Genomic DNA, 15,701 nt, shown 5'->3' with positions numbered 1-15,701 from the left:
CTCATCAGGTAATGGAGAGAGTGGCTGTGGAAAATGCGACGCAAGATGCTGTGAGATCAGCCATGAGGCTGGTGGGGATGAGGAAGAAATGAGGTGTGAAAGATATCCGTGCTGGAGGCTTTTTGCAAACATCTGACGCTGACTTTCATCTCCCTCAAGATCCTTGCTTGGATGGACCCGTGGCCCAACCCGGCACATTAATTCCTACATTCCCAGAGCAGTTCCAGGCACCACGGCAAAACTTTTGGCTCTTAAACTAAGGAGAGAGGCAGCTCAGCACTGAAGGATGAGACTCCTCATTAGAGATGGCTCTTTGCTGAGTATCAGCCCCAGGATAGGACACCTGCCTTTTTATGCACTTGTTTGAACTCCTCATCTTCCTTTTAGGAAGGAAACTCCTATAATTTTCTTAATCTTTGGGGCTGGCACAAAATATCGAGGTGTAACAGCACCACTGAGTGTCATCCCAAGACACAGGCCAGGTGTGCAGATGATGCCTGCTTGTCCCAGATCCCTTCTTCTTCCATCTCCTTTCCATCCGTGGGCTGGGCCAGTCCAGTACAGGAGCTCAGGGAGCCCCAAGCACTTTCTGTTCACATCCTTATGATAACAGAAGGTGCACAAAGAAAGCCACATGCCAGCAGAAGAAAGAACAGGAGAGGATCTAGAAGAAATGAAAGATTTGAAAAACAGTGCATAAGTAATTATACACGACGTCTCTTAAATGCAAACTAATCCTCCATAGTGCTCCCCTGAGAGAGGCAATGGGGAACAAATGCATGTGCCACCAGCAGCAGAGCTTCTGAAGGTGATTTCTCATGGTGTCAGATAATGGCATGATTCCACTACACTATTAATTAAAACCAGAGGAGGTGGGATCAGACCCACCATTCCTGAATGACAGAGCTACTAACCCTGATCCAAGAGATGTTTGCATACCCTGTCCCCCCCCTACTGCAGGTTATTTTGGCAGCCCTAGGCCTGGCCCCAGTTCCCGGGTAAAGGATGAATAATAAAATGGGGAACTATGCTGCCCTGGCTCATTGCTCCATCTGGGCAATACCACAACCACAGGGAGATGGCCTCTTAACTCTTGTGTTTGTTGGGCACTTGCAGAGCCACTCAGGATGAATAGCTCAACCTGGGAGGCCTCTGCTCCTCCCAATGGAAAACAGCTGCAACAAGTGATGGGTGACAGATTTAACACCTTCAGGACTTCATGGGGCCTGAAGAAAAAGTGCAAGAGGAAGTTAAAGTGCTAATCCCACTGCTCACCCAAAGAGACCAGCCTGTGCTGTGGAGCAGCAGTTTAGTTGTACGTCAGACAAAACACAAGCTGAGAGATATTTCACCACACATTTACTGAGCCAAATTTTGCAGCACATAATAAAACTAGAAAAAGCCAGTCTCTCATCCTTTGCATCTCTGGCTTCTCTTGATGCCTGGTGCCACATTACCCAAGGATTTTCAGCCTTTTATTGTGTCTGGGGAAACCTTAGTCTGATTTAGCAAAATGTCTACAGGATCTTTGATGCCAGAGCCATGATGACCAGAGGGCACAGGGTGGGCAGATCATGTTGTCAGGGTGTTATAAATCGCTCAGTCCCAAATTAGGATTATAATCAAAGTTTACAATTTATTAAAGGAATAAAGGTAAGCAAACAGCGCTGGTTGCGCTGGGAGTCTCCGCTCCACCAGGACGCACACCAGTTACATCAAGTAGCTGATTTTTATGCTCCTAGGCTAATACATATTCATTACTACTTCTAAAAAAAAACTGGGTTATTATAAGTAGCTTCCGGGATCCAAACCCTCCTACTGGAGCATGCACATCAGTCCCCCTAGGGGTCTCTGGGGGTCTTTCATGCTGAAGGCTCATAGTCTTCCTCTCAAGTTTTTTTTCTTGTCCTTCCCCTTTGTACGCCTTGGCAGCATGTCAAAAGCTTACACAGCGTCCCCTGCAAGTTTTGTCTTCTAGCCGTCCTTCAGCTTCTTTCTTTCTTCTCCTTAATCTCCTGGCCACCTGGCCAGATATCAGGGGCTTGCATAGTGTCCCATTCAGAAGCCATAACAGTTACTAGTTGTTAGCAGTTGTTATGAAACCCCCAGACATCAAAGACTTCAAAGAAAGAACATACAAATACAAATAGCTCTCTATTGACACTTCAATAGAGAGTAGTTAAAACATTCCTCACAGGCCATTCACAGGGACACTCCAGTCACATCTATAGCAGTGCTAAATCAACCACAAAGAAGGCAAAAAAGCTGTAACTGTTAGGAATAAGAGTTCGGAATAACAAAAGCAAATAGGCTCATGGATTTGAGGAATATTTCTGAAGATTTGATAAATTGACTATAATGAAGGGGAGACTGGGACACTGGGAGGAAAGGGAAGAAACCACATCTGTGGAAGAATTAAATTGCCAGTGCAGGACCCAGAGACAGACAGAACTGCTCTCCAGCGACACGAATTCCTTTGCAAGGTACAAGAACTATATACATTAACCATTCTGTTTTTCTTAGACTTGTGGTTATACAAGGGTATGTAAGACAGAAGGTCACATTCATCATACCATGCGGCCCTAGCACTGTTCCATACTGGCACGAATCAGATGAACATATATCACAAGGGCTTTTGACCTGATTTTTTACTCCCATGCTGACAATCTTGGCAAAGGACTTGGTCATACCTTTCCCTGTGGTCCAGAAAATACAAACTTTGTCTCTGATGTTTGGGCGGGAGGGCATGCATGGCCCATACAGAGCCAACATAACCTAAAGTAAGAGCCCAACTCTGTAGGTCTTTTTGATATAGAAAGTTAATCTTTCTTATTTTAGGCACTAGTCAATGAAATTAACTATTTTTTAGTATTTTTTCTTGTACCCACAGGTTCAGTGATGTATTTAACTCCATAGGAAAAATACTATCAAAACCCAGACCATGTGATTAAATAAAACCCACCAATTTGTCTTAACATAATTCACTATCTTGTGTTGTAGCTGTTCATTTCCTACAGTTAATCCAATTGCTGATGAGGATTTTGATGGCAAAGCAAAGTCTTCAGAGAATATTTCAGCAAAGCTTTGCTTATTAGCTGTCATCAAATCATGCAGCTGGCATAACCGAAACAGCTTGCACAACAAAGAGCCAGTCGCTGCCAAACATGGCACTGGTGGACCCCAGAAAGCTTTGGGAAGCCAATAAGCATGCAAAACAGAACATTTCATCTCTGTGCTATCTGTTGTCAACTTTACCCTATTCTGTTCATCATATCTAGCTGCTAGGGGTCATCTTGGAGACTTCTTTCTAAGTCCACTAGTTGATCTTGCATACACGAGAGCAATTTGGTGTCACCCTGCTGACACCAGCTGAGCAGCACTACTCCAGATAACCCACCGTGACCAAGACCAGAACCTGGCTCACTGGCATTTACTCCTAGTCAGTGCCTATTAATGATTACTCACTAGCACATTTTCCTTCTCTTTACCGAGCCTCAGTTTGGTCCCAGACTATATTTGCGTTCTAACTTAAAATCATTGCACATAAAATGCCTCAAGAAAATTTGATTCATGTCTTTAATCTGCTTTTTATCTGGACAGTAATGTCTGCCACAGCAGAGAGCAATCATTGACTGAAAATCAGTCCAGATACCTCGCTTCACCTTCTGTTTCTATTCCCCGTGACAAAGGAAGGACTGATATTTTCATTTCTCAGCTAAGCCTCAAGGACTTTTCTACAGCAAAGGCAATGAGTTGGAAGCTCTGTGTATCAAGCTCCGGAGCCACCACCTGCATCCTTCAGATGTTCCTTCCTTGAGCTGTTCCCCACTGCCTGTCCCAGTGGTGGCTGCAAGAGGGCAACATCACTCTGCAAGGCAGAGACCATCTCCCCACCACCATGGGCTTGAGTTTTGGTCCTCATCCTACTGCAGGATTAACCTTCTCCATTGGGATGCTTTGACCTTGCAGGAAGAGGAGTTGGCCAGCTCTTGGAAGGTTTTCGATGACCTACCCCAAAGCCACCTAGCAGGTTCTTCAGCTTCAGTCGTCTTTTCTGCACTTATTCAGTTGTCTTTGCTGCACTTATGGAGGGGAAAAAACAAAACAAAACAAAAGAAAAGAAAACAAAAAACAAACAAACAAACAAACATGTTCTTTGGCTTCTTCCATCACCCCCAAAGCCAAGGTCAGCAGAGAGGGCCCACAGGGTGGGGAATCAGCACTTCACTAACTCTTGCTGCTAAAACAAGTGTGCAGACCAGCAGCCACACCACCTGACCTGGCTCACCTCCTTGGTGGCTGCTGTGGCTTCCAGTGGTGGTGCTGAAGACCCAGCATGGAGCTGGGTCTGTGACCACGGGAGCAAACCTTGGAGCAGCGCTGTGGCTTAGTTTGGCCAGGCAGGAACAGGAGAGCATCACCAGGATGCATCTGATTTTACACAGCTGCTTTCTCAGGCACAAGTTAATGCAAAACAGCAGCACAAGAAGGTGGTTTCTGACAGTTAAAGACGTAAGCAATCTGGACTTTTATTCCTGGGCCTGCTCTGACCCTGAGATTGATCTGTATGTCCCATTGCTGCACAGCTCAGTGACTCCATGGCCCCTTTCCCTACTTGTGTCCTGAAAATGATCTTAAACCAAAAACCATCCCAGGAAGATTGCTTATCAGCTATTTAGGAAGCGCTCACAATGTTTAATGAGAAGATGGCATTACAGGCTGCAGACTTAAATTTAGGAGTTATAAATCTGGTTTTGGAAACTCATCATGTCCTCAGCTTCTTTCTCTCTTCCACAGCTATTTTTTTTCTCAGTTCTACAGTTATATTTATTGTTTCTATACATTATTTGAAGCATCCTGAACCTTTTTTCATTAGAAGACATGCTGTGAATTCCTTAGCACTCCTAGGTTAACCCCTGCAAATGACAAGCTCATATATATTTTTACAGCTTGGTAGGTGACACTGAATCTCAGAAATGTGCTGGTCTACTACTGGCTGTTTCTGTCTCTGGGGATTCTCCTTTAGCATCAGACAGGATTTGACTATGCATATCCACATGAGGATTTATCTAATATTTCACCCTGTAAGAATGCAGGGATCCATGTGCTCGTTAAAAGATGGCCCACCCTGGAGATGAAAAGCCCCTGGGTAATGCTTGCAGGGAGACAGAGAATACCACAAGCTTTCTAAAAAAATAAATTAAATTAAGTTAAATTAAATTAAATTAAATTAAATTTCCATTCCCTTTCCTCAGCAGAAATTTTTTTGGAGCAATCAGGACCAGGCAGGATCGGGCCCACAACTCACACTGGAGATGGGCATCTCAAGCAGACAGCTGCAGCTGCATTTGCAAAGAAAACAAAATCCTGTCTGAATTTAAGAAGAGATTGGACTGTGCACTTAGTCACATGGTCTGAACTTTTGGGTAGACCTGTGCGGTGTCAAGAGTTGGACTTGATGATCCTTAAGGGTCCCTTCCAACTCAGGATATTCTATGATTCTATGATCTGTCCAATGAGGTTAAGCTGCCCGTGATACATGCAAGTTGTTCCCCTGGGAAAGGCAACCTGGCCTTGCTCACCGAGCCATTAACAGCGAGCACACATAGGGCTGGGGGCAGTGGGTGGGCAGGGGCAGCGGGGATGCTGGGTCTATTTATACATCCCTGGCCCGGCATGGTGCAGAGGGAGATGGCAGCTCCTGGCTTCGCTCACTGAAAATTTTGCAGCCAAAGAAGATCTGCCCTTTGCAATCTGCCAAGACGGAGACTGGAGCCACACCATCTCAACCATTTGGGGCTGATTGGAGCCATCCTGGGAAGGCAGATAACCCCCCCAAAACCAGTCAGGCTTTTAATGGCATCGCCATGGCTCAGGCACCTGCACTTTGTTTCCCTGGATGTGTTAGGCTGTGCATTCAAATCCCCTATGGAGAGCAACGTGGTCGGATGTTATCATCCATCCCGATGGTTCATGGCCAGTAAAGGCTGAAATTGTGGGAGCAGCTTCAGGTTCACATGGCCATGGGGGCTCACACCATGTTTACAAACAAGCTACAAACTGCCTGGCACCATGAGTGGGTGCTGTCAGTCATGTCTTATCCCTTTGCAATTTTTTTGTGAATATAATCCTTATTAAAATGTCCAAATTGATAATGCACCTGAAAGTATATATATAATAAAATAAAATAAAATAAAATAAAATAAAATAAAATAAAATAAAATAAAATAAAATAAAATAAAATAAAATAAAAAATTTTAAAACCTCTAGACCAAATCTACAGCATACATGTATTCAGCTGCATAAAAATGTAGCGATCCTGCACAGAAGGAGATATCATGCCCTCTCCCTCCTGGTGTAGGACATGAAACTTCAAGGAGAGGAGATCAGGGAGGGGAAGACAGACAAGGAGGAGGAAAGAATTGGAGAATAATTAATCAGATAGGAAGGAATCTGTCCCGATTTCAACACCTTCGCCAACAGTTTTGTCATTTTGCTTAGAAAATGGGAAGAGCTATGCCAAAAATAATAGGCAGCCAGCTCAAACCCAGCCCGAGGCGCAGGCTGACGTCCCATGTGTCTAGTGCCATGCAGAGTGTAGCAGACCACAGCACCAGCCCTGGTGAGCATTAGTGATATATAAGGAGTGGTTTTTGTTTTCTTTATTTGCTTGGCTGGGCTGTGCAGCACCAGGGACTGAGTCAGGGTTGAGCCCTTGTGGTGGGCTCCACAGTAGTCAATGGAGCATAGTTGGGTTCTGGGTGGGAGCACCAGGATTTGGGGGAGTTCTGCTTTATCGTTGTCCCTCTCATAGTCTTGCATATTTGGTTGAAAAGGACAACAAAGGGGTGAAGGGGAAAGGGGCTGAGATGGGTTGAAAAGGGCTTCTTATTGTCTTTTAATGGTTTAGTGGCTGCTGCCATCCTATAGCCCTCGTTGCATCCCACCTCCACAGACCTCCGTGCTGCCATAGCTCACTTCATTCAGAGATTTGTGCACGCACCCACAACTCCCCCACCCCTGTGGCTCTCCTGAGCCTCCACGTTACCCACAGAGCATCTCCTCTCCTGCAGGGACCACATGCAGCCCTGCTGGACACAAAAAAGGCCAGGACAGGACTCCTTCCAGAGCCTGGGTTCAGCTTTCAGCAAACAATGCTTACAGCTGGTGACAACCAGCATTTCTCAGCACTTTTCCATCAAGGATGTGAGATATGTTCATCTGATTCGTGTCAGTATGGAACAGTGCTAGGGCCGCATGGTATGATGAATGTGACCTTCTGTCTTACATACACTTGTATAACCATAAGGCTAAGAAAAACAGAGTGGTTAATGTATATAGTTCTTGTATCTTGCAAAAGAATGTTTTAGCAATTTGTGTCAATAGAGATCTTGAAGGGAAATGTATTTGTAGGCTTTTCCTTGAAGTCTCTGATATCTGGGGGGTTTCAGAATAACTGCTAACTATTATGACTATTGCATGGGACACTATGCAAGTCTCTGATATCTGGCCAGGAGATTAAGGAGACGGGGAGAGCTGAAGAACAACTAAAAGACAAAGCTTGCAGGGGATGTTGCACAAGTCTCTGACATACAGCCAAGTTGGACAAAGGAGAAGGACAAGAGGGAGGAAGACTACGAGCCTTCAGTACGAGAGACCCCTAGAGACCCCCAGAGGGACCACCGGAGACTGATACACATGCTCCAGTAGGAGGGTTTGGATTCCAGAAGCTAATTATAATAACCTTGTTTTTTTTAGAAGTAGTAATGAATATGTATCAGCCTAGGAGCATAAAAATCAGCTGCTTGATGTAACTGGTGTGCATCTTGGTGGAGCAGAGACTCCCGGCGCACCCAGAGCTGTTTGCTTACCTCTATTCCTTTAATAAATTGTAAACTTTGATTATAGTCCTATTTTGAAGACTGAGCCATTTATTAAAGGGATAAAAGGAAAGGCTGAACTGGTACTGAGCAGCCAGATGCAGTGAGAGCAGTGATGATATACAGACAGGCAGCTCAGACCCATATCTCTTCCTATGATTTTTCTTCCTACAACAGTTTTCCCCTAGCTTCAGGGGGAAAAAACTTCAGTTGAAGATGCTGTTTCATGGGAACATGTTGAATGCAGCAGTGTTTTCAGAGGAGGAAGGAGAAACACTTTGGTGGTGTTGCTACACATAGGCAAAAAGTTGTCTTTTTGCTTTTGTTCTTCACACTATGTTTTAATTATAGCTTTATTCCAATGCCTTGCATTCGAGAGTGTATGCGTGCTTTTTGGATCATCACATCAATAAAAAGCCAAAATCTGCTAAAAGAAAATGTTTCCCAATATATACTGGTCCCAGTTTCACTCCTTCTGGGTGCGATGAAGGATGGTGAGTTAAGGGGCAGAAGCACTGCAACATCTCCCAGCCTATTCTACGCTCCATATAGCAGGAAAGGCAAACAACATCAGAGTTTTTCCCAGGTTATTGGCAGGCACCTGGGCCTGACATCTCTTCTCCAGGTTTTGGGCTATTAGTCCAATTCACAAAAAAAAAAAAAAAAATTGGAATGGGACAGGAAGCACTTTGGTCAACTGAGGCAAGAAACTTGCCTGTTCCTCGGTGCTCACCAGTCAGGCTAATTCCTTCTTTTTGGGGTACTAGGGAGCTCATTCATCCCAAACTTAAAATAAATAAATAAAATCCTGACATACCAGAGGTTTTCTACTTGGCTCTGCCTGCAGAGAGCAGCAGGTAAGATGATGCTGCCTGCATGCAGTGGGGAGCTCTCGAAGCAAGCCCTGTCCCTGCCAGGGCTGGGGAATTTGCAAGTGTGCGACTTGTGCACACAGGAGCCCCCACTTTGATGGGCAGCGATGTGCTGCTGCCAGCTGCTTGGAAAAGGAAATCCAATACTTGGGGTTCTGATATTTCCTTGCTTGCCATGTGGTCAAAGGGCTCCCCAGCCACGGGGAAGTGCCCAACACCTGACTTTAATATGCTTTGCTGCCCACTGCAACCTGCCGGGGCTTGTGGCAGCTCCCTCCTGCCACCAACGCAGGATATCCATGCCCCTTCCAGCACCTGAGCATCCCTGCAAGTCCAAAACAGGCAAAAAGCCAAAACTATGAAGAAGCACCAGCTAGGCACTGCAAGGGCTGGTACAGGGAATTTTCCCCTCCCAGGGCCAGGAAAGTGTGTGCAGTACCCATCACCCAAGGAAGCTGAACTACCATCCAGTCTCCCCGTTTTTTTAGAGACACTAAAAGCCCCCCCAAACCCCCCTCCACACCCCACAAGGCAGCAGGTAGGAGCCCTTTAGCAGCTGGCACTTCTTCCCAAGGAAAGTACAGAAGTCAGGAGCTTCTTATAAGCACCAGGGTACACCAAATGAAGATTATCCTGAAGATTATCCTGACGAGAGAGCAGAAACACTCCCAGTAGCTGGGTCCAGGGGCTGCAGTGAGTGCAACAAGGTGAACAAGCCCCCTGTATAGCACTACATGGTCTAACTCTGACACAAGCCCTGTCTCACAGCATCCCACCTCCCTGACCTGCTCATTCAATTAACTGAAAGGACTTTACAGGTCAGACCATCACCGTGCATCATTTGGAGGGGTGGTGCCAGGGCCCGTTTGCACCCCAAGCACTGCAGCAGGAGCCAGAGCTGGCACGGGTCAGGGCAGATCAGTGGCTCCCTGCACTGAGCTGGTTGAACTCAGGGCTGGGAAACTCCCGGTCCTGCCCCACCATGCCCTGGCAATTCATTTTTTATGCTCTGTGAATAAGAAATCTGCAGCTAAAATCAAAGATCCTGGAAGACTGCTCCCTATTAAACTTAATAAACTGATTTTTAGAGGTATGCGTCACTCTAGGAAAGAGCTGTGTTTAAAGCACAAATAAAACAGTTTCTCAGGGTGGAAATCGCTCTTTACATTTCTGCATGAGGAACTAATGCCTCTAAGGCCTGCTGTAATAACACAGAATGGAAAACTCTACCCAGGCAGCAAGAAATATGTATTTCATGGAGAGAAATGCAAAATCATCCATCTAGGAAAAGCCATGCTGGTGCTGCATGCAGGGGGAGGCTGTACAGGAGCAACTGTAGTGGGTTTACGTGGCAAGGTTTTGGTAGCAGGGGGCCATAGGGGTGGTTTCTGTGAGAAGGATCTAGAAGCTGCCCCATGTTTGGTAAGGGCCCCACTGTTTTCCAGAGGCGAGCTGTCCTGGTTTCAGTTAGAACAGAATTTTCTTCCTAGTAGCTGGTGGAATGCTGTGTTTTGGCTTGGGATGAGAAGAGTGCTGATAACACCCCTATGTTTTAATTGTTGCAGAGCAATGCTTATACCAAGCCAAGGACATATCAGCCTTTTGCTCTGTCCTGCCAACAGGCAGGCTGGGGGTGCAGTAAGAGCTGGGAGGGGACAGACCCAGGACAGGTGACCCAAACTAGCCAAAGGGGTATTCCATACCATCTGACGTCATGCTAAACAATATCTAGGGGTGGCTAGCCGGGGGGAGGGGGCCGGACTGCTCGGGGTTAGGCTGGGCATCGGTCATCGGGTGGTGAGCAATTGCATTGTGCATCACTTGTTTGTACATATTAGTAGTAGTAGTACTATTATCACCATTGTATTATTATTGTTATTGTTATTGTTATTGTTATTGTTATTGTTATTGTTATTGTTATTGTTATTGTTATTGTTATTTTCCTGTCTTATTAAACTGTCTTTATCTCAACTCACGGGCTTCACTTTCCATTTCTCTCCCCCGTCCCAGAGAGGGAGGGGGAGGGTGAGCGAACAGCTGCGTGGTGTTTAGCTGCCGGCCGGGTTAAACCACGACACGAGCCAATAAGCGATGTTGTTTTGCGCCTCTGTGAGAGCATATTTAAGACAGGGAAAAAAATGCTGCGCCACACAGCAGCCAGGAGAGTGAAGGGAGTGATGAACAGCCTTGCAGGCGCCAAGGTCAGTGCAGAAGGAGGGGGAGAGGTGCAGAAGTCCCTTGTGGCCTGTGGTGAGGACCATGGTGAAGCAGGATGTCCCCCTGCAGCCCATGGAGTACCACGGTGGAGCAGGGTTCCACGCTGCAGACCGTGGAGGAGACCACGGTGGAGCAGATGGCCCTGCACCGACGGAGGCTGCCGCCTGTGGAAGACCCCTGCCGGAGCAGATTCCGGGCCGGACCTGTAGCCCGTGGAGAGGAGACCATGCAGGAACAGGTGACCTGGCAGAAGCTGCTGCCCATGGGGGACCCAGGTTGGAGCAGTTTGCTCCTGAGGGATGGACCCCGTGGTACGGACCCATATCTGGAGCAGCTCTGGAAGAGCTGCTGCCTGTGAGAAGCCCATGCCGGATCAGTTCATCAAGGACTGTGTCCCATGGGTGGGACCCCACAGCACAGGGGATAAGAGTGACCGAGAAGGAGCGGCAGAGAAGCGCTGTTAGACTGACCATAAACCCCATTCCCCCGTTCCCCTGCGCCGCTCGGGGGGAGGAGGTGGAAGAGGGTGGATGGGGGGGGGAAGGTGCTTTTGGTTTCTTTCCTTTGTTTCTCACTTCTCTAGCTTGTTAGTAATAGGCAATAAATCTTACTATCTCCTTATGCCAAGTTTGTTTTGCCCGTTACAATAATTATTGCATGATTTTCTTGTCCTTATCTCAACCTTTGAGCCCTTTTCATCGTATTTTCTCCCCGTTCCTCTTTGAGGAGGGGGAGTGAGAGAGCGGCTGTGGTGGAGCTTGGCTGCCCACTCGAGCGGAACCACGACAGCAACAAACCCCTTCCGTGGGTGCCAGAGGAAGGGAGGGGGCTTGGAGTAGGGCTCGCAACTGGCACCCCACAGGCAGCACCGCAGCAGCCCCACGTTTCTGCACTGAGAAAAGAGGAAAACATGGCTTAGCACAGCCTAAAATGGTGCCTTGCATGGGTTGGGCCTGGCAAAAGAGCCCCACAAAACCAGGACTGGCCCAGTACCCGCAGCCAAAATCCCCTCCTAGGCACCAGGGCTGCTGAAATTGAGACTGAATGGTTTCCTAAAGGGCATCCCCTGGCTCAGGCAGGGATTAATTTTGGGGTGGCAGGACAGGGTAGGTAACAACAGCTGTCACTTACACCTTGAACATCCACCCGCTTGTGGATATTTTCCCCTCCCACTAAAGTCAAAGGAGGCTGATTTCAACAGACTTTCTTTCCAGCCATGAAGAAATCATATTCCTGCTTATTCCACCAAGAATATCCTTTCTCTGTAGCACACGCACAGCTTTAGAAAGAAATACATGATTTTACCAGTAAATGCAATACCAGGAGGAGATGGCTGGGGACAAGGGATAATGTTAAGGCAGCAGGGCTGCAGACGGCCCGGTAGGATGCTGCAGGGATGGCTCCACAGCACAGGCAGCTTCTGGTGTCCTCACAACTGGCTTCTGAAATAGCCCAACAGCATCTGACAGCCTCCACATAGATAAGACCAAGTCAATGTTTCTGTCATCAACCTCACTTTAGAGGGGCTCGTAACTCTCAATACTTGTGCTCTTGGAAGGCCAAACCTTGGCAAAGAAGCAGATGGCCCAAATGCAATTTTATTTGGTAATAAAGAATTTAAACCTCAAGCCACTTTTTTTTCCAGCTTAAAAATATAAAATGGGAAATCAAAAATGTTTGGGATTTTTTTTCCCTGTGTTCAGATCATTTCAAAAAAACAGCTTATATTGAAGAATGGCAGGGCATTGTTTTTCTGTTTTGCTTTTGTTTTTGTTTTTATTTTTTTCAGATGCGCACAACCCACAGTGTTATTTCTCAGATGTCTGGCCTTTTTAATCCCAACTCTGCAGCTAGATCAATGTCCTTTGCACAGTTCAGCGCCAGCTTCGCAGCCAGAGCTCTTCACTCAGCTGAGATTTCCAGGGGCAGCTTGCAGCACTGGCAATCTCTGGCACATTAAGCCTGATGTGCAGGAAGAGCTAAAACACAGCGAAATTACCCAAGCCCTTTAATCGATGTCAGTAACATTTTGAAGATGGATTGCTGTTTTAATTGTGCCCCTATGACACCTCACTTTTCTGGTTATTGCAGCCCAGCACCATCTCCCCAGCCCCATGGTTTCCATCATGCATCTGCTGTTTTTTTACACTTTCAGATTTACTCCAAACTCAGAGGTTGCCCTACAGTGACCAGCTACTTTCCAGTGGCCAAAAAGCCAAACGGATGCTCCAAGCCCCTCAGCCCAAGGGCTTGGCCAGGCTTTGAAAGTCCACCTCAGCTGGAGAAGAGGAAAAGAGCAATGATTTTGCTCAGAAGGTCAGCTCTGGATGTTGGAGGGTCTCCACTGGGATGCTGCCCAGCTGGTGCTGTTATCTGAATGCTTTGTTTTCTGTGGGGCTGGGATTTTTTTGCAGGAGTATGGGAACATTGTGCTGGGCTGGTGCTGGCTCAGGGTCATGCAGCACAGCCCAAGGAGGACTCTGCATGTGTTACCTTAGGAAAAAGTCCTCTCCTCAGGGTGGGGATCCACCCATCATCCCCTCCAAGCCACCCGTTTGCTGGGGTGAAGACTGAAGGTGACCCTACAAAGGAGAAATTTCCCCCCAAATAGCCTCCCACCAGCTTCCCCTCTTCAAAGCCAGGTGTGCAACCCAGCAGCATGCAGGGAGCCTCCCCATGTAGTTACCCCACAGCTTGACCACCCCAAATCCCAGCAGACCCAGGGAAGAATTACTTGCAAGAGAGAGGTACCAGGAAATTGCTGGCTGGTAGCTCGTCCTTGTCTCAGAAGGTCACCAGGAGGGATGGGAACCTCCTGGGGGTACCTCCAGCCACAACAGGTTCTTCCCACCTCTCGTTCACATAAGACATCTCATAAGGGTCTCTGGAGAAAGCACCAGCCATGGTCCAAGGCTGGGAAAAAACCTTTCTGTCATGGGAGGAGTGAGGGACTCGAGCAGGTGGGGAGGAGCAGGAGGACCCCAGCAGCAAGATCTGTGCTCTCCTTCAAGCAAAACGCAACCTCCAGCAGCAGCTCCCCATCAGACTACTTCAGCCAGGTGATGCAGAACTAACCTGGGCATCACAGGGTGGGAAATGGATCCAGAGTCCTCGCACTGCACCAGTCTCAGTGGCACGATGGGCACTGATGGGAGAAGAAGGCAGTTCCCAGGGGTGTACTGGGTCTGGCTGGAATGTTAACTTTCCCGGCAGCAGCCCATACAGTGCTGTACTCTGTACTTGTAGCTGGAACAGCAGTGTTATCACACCAGTGTTGTGTCTACTGCTGAGCAGCAGTGGCACAGTATTGGGCCTTTCTCTAACCCTCCTAGGGGATGGGCAAAAAGTGAGGAGAGAAACATCACTAGGGCAGCTGACCTAAACCAATCAAAGGGATATTCCATACCATGTGATGTCACACTCAGCAATAAAAGGTGGAAACAGGAAGAAGAGGGGAGGGGTGGGCTCTTGTTGAGAAGACGTCGGTCCTCCTCTCAACACCGGCTGCGTGCGTTGAGGCCTTGCTTCAAGGACGTGGTCAATCATTGCTCATTTGTGGGAAGTAGAGAGTAATTTCTTTCCTCTGCACTTCCATATAGCTTTCATTTATTTTGTTTGTTTGTTTTCCTCCCTTCTTTTTATTTTCCCTTTTCCCCTCCCTTTTCCCCTTTCCCTTTTTATTTCCCCTTAGTTAAATTGTTTAGTTCATGGTAGTCTTTATTTAATTACTATAATTATTTCCCTTTAATTAAATTATCCTTATCTCAACCCGTGAGTTGTTCTTTGCTTTACTTCTCCCCCTCCTCATCTAAAGGAGGGGGAGTGAGAGAGCGGTTGTGGGGTTTAGCTGCCCAGCACAGTAAAACCACCACAAGGGGATACAAGCCAAACCAGGTGGCATCAAGTTACCTGAAGGGAGGGTTTCCATGGCACTGTCAGGCCAGTTTATCACCCCTTACCACTTTCTTTTAAAGAACTGCCTCCTACCACTGTGCAGTGTGGGAACAAACTGCTTGCCTGGCACCCGAGCTGATCTCCCATTATGAGTTTTACTGTTCCTGACAATGGTTTTGCCAAGCCCATTCAGATAGAAACATTTTTCCTCTCTCACATGGATGTTGTTTAATTATATCCACCTCGGAAACCTACGTGCTGCCATTCAGCATAACCAGCAGGCACAGCGGGTAGGGGAGAGCTGTACAGCCCTCAGACCTGCTAGACCAGCTATTGCCACTGAAGAAGCCTGTCAGCAGCACCAGGTTGCCACTGTTACCTCATTTTCCAAAGCTTTTGAGAAACAAAACAGGAATTGAGAGGGAATTCAACTACTGGGGCCATGGGTGCTGCTTTTAGAGATGCAAAGAAAAAAAAGGCAGAGGTTTCCAGTCTCATCCCATTTGAGCAGCTTGCTCAGGTATCCTGATTTTAGTTAGGACAGAGTTAATTTTCCTCCTAGTAGCTGGTAGGGTGCTATGTTTTGGATTAGGATGAGAAGAGTGCTGATAACATGCTGATGGTTTAATTGTTGCAGAGCAGTGCTTACACCAAGCCAAGGACATCTCAGCTCCTCGCTCTGTCCTGCCAGAGGGTAGGCTGGGGGTGCAGCAAGAGCTGGGAGGGGACAGACCCAGGACAGGTGACCCAAACTGGCCAAAGGGGTATTCCATACCATCTGACATCACGCTGAACAATATATAGGGGTGGCTAGCTGGGGTGGGGGGGCCAGCTGCTC

General features: G+C 47.2%; 1 protein-coding gene across 4 annotated transcripts in view; it reads right to left on the bottom strand.

Annotated features, from left to right (window-relative positions):
• Positions 1–15,701, bottom strand: part of ARK2C (arkadia (RNF111) C-terminal like ring finger ubiquitin ligase 2C) — a 47,532-nt gene that overhangs the window by 17,876 nt on the left and 13,955 nt on the right. The window lies entirely within an intron of this gene.

Source organism: Anas acuta, chromosome W, assembly GCF_963932015.1.
Source record: "Anas acuta chromosome W, bAnaAcu1.1, whole genome shotgun sequence".
NCBI lineage: Eukaryota > Metazoa > Chordata > Aves > Anseriformes > Anatidae > Anas > Anas acuta.
This window is presented reverse-complemented; position numbering and strand designations above follow the sequence as displayed.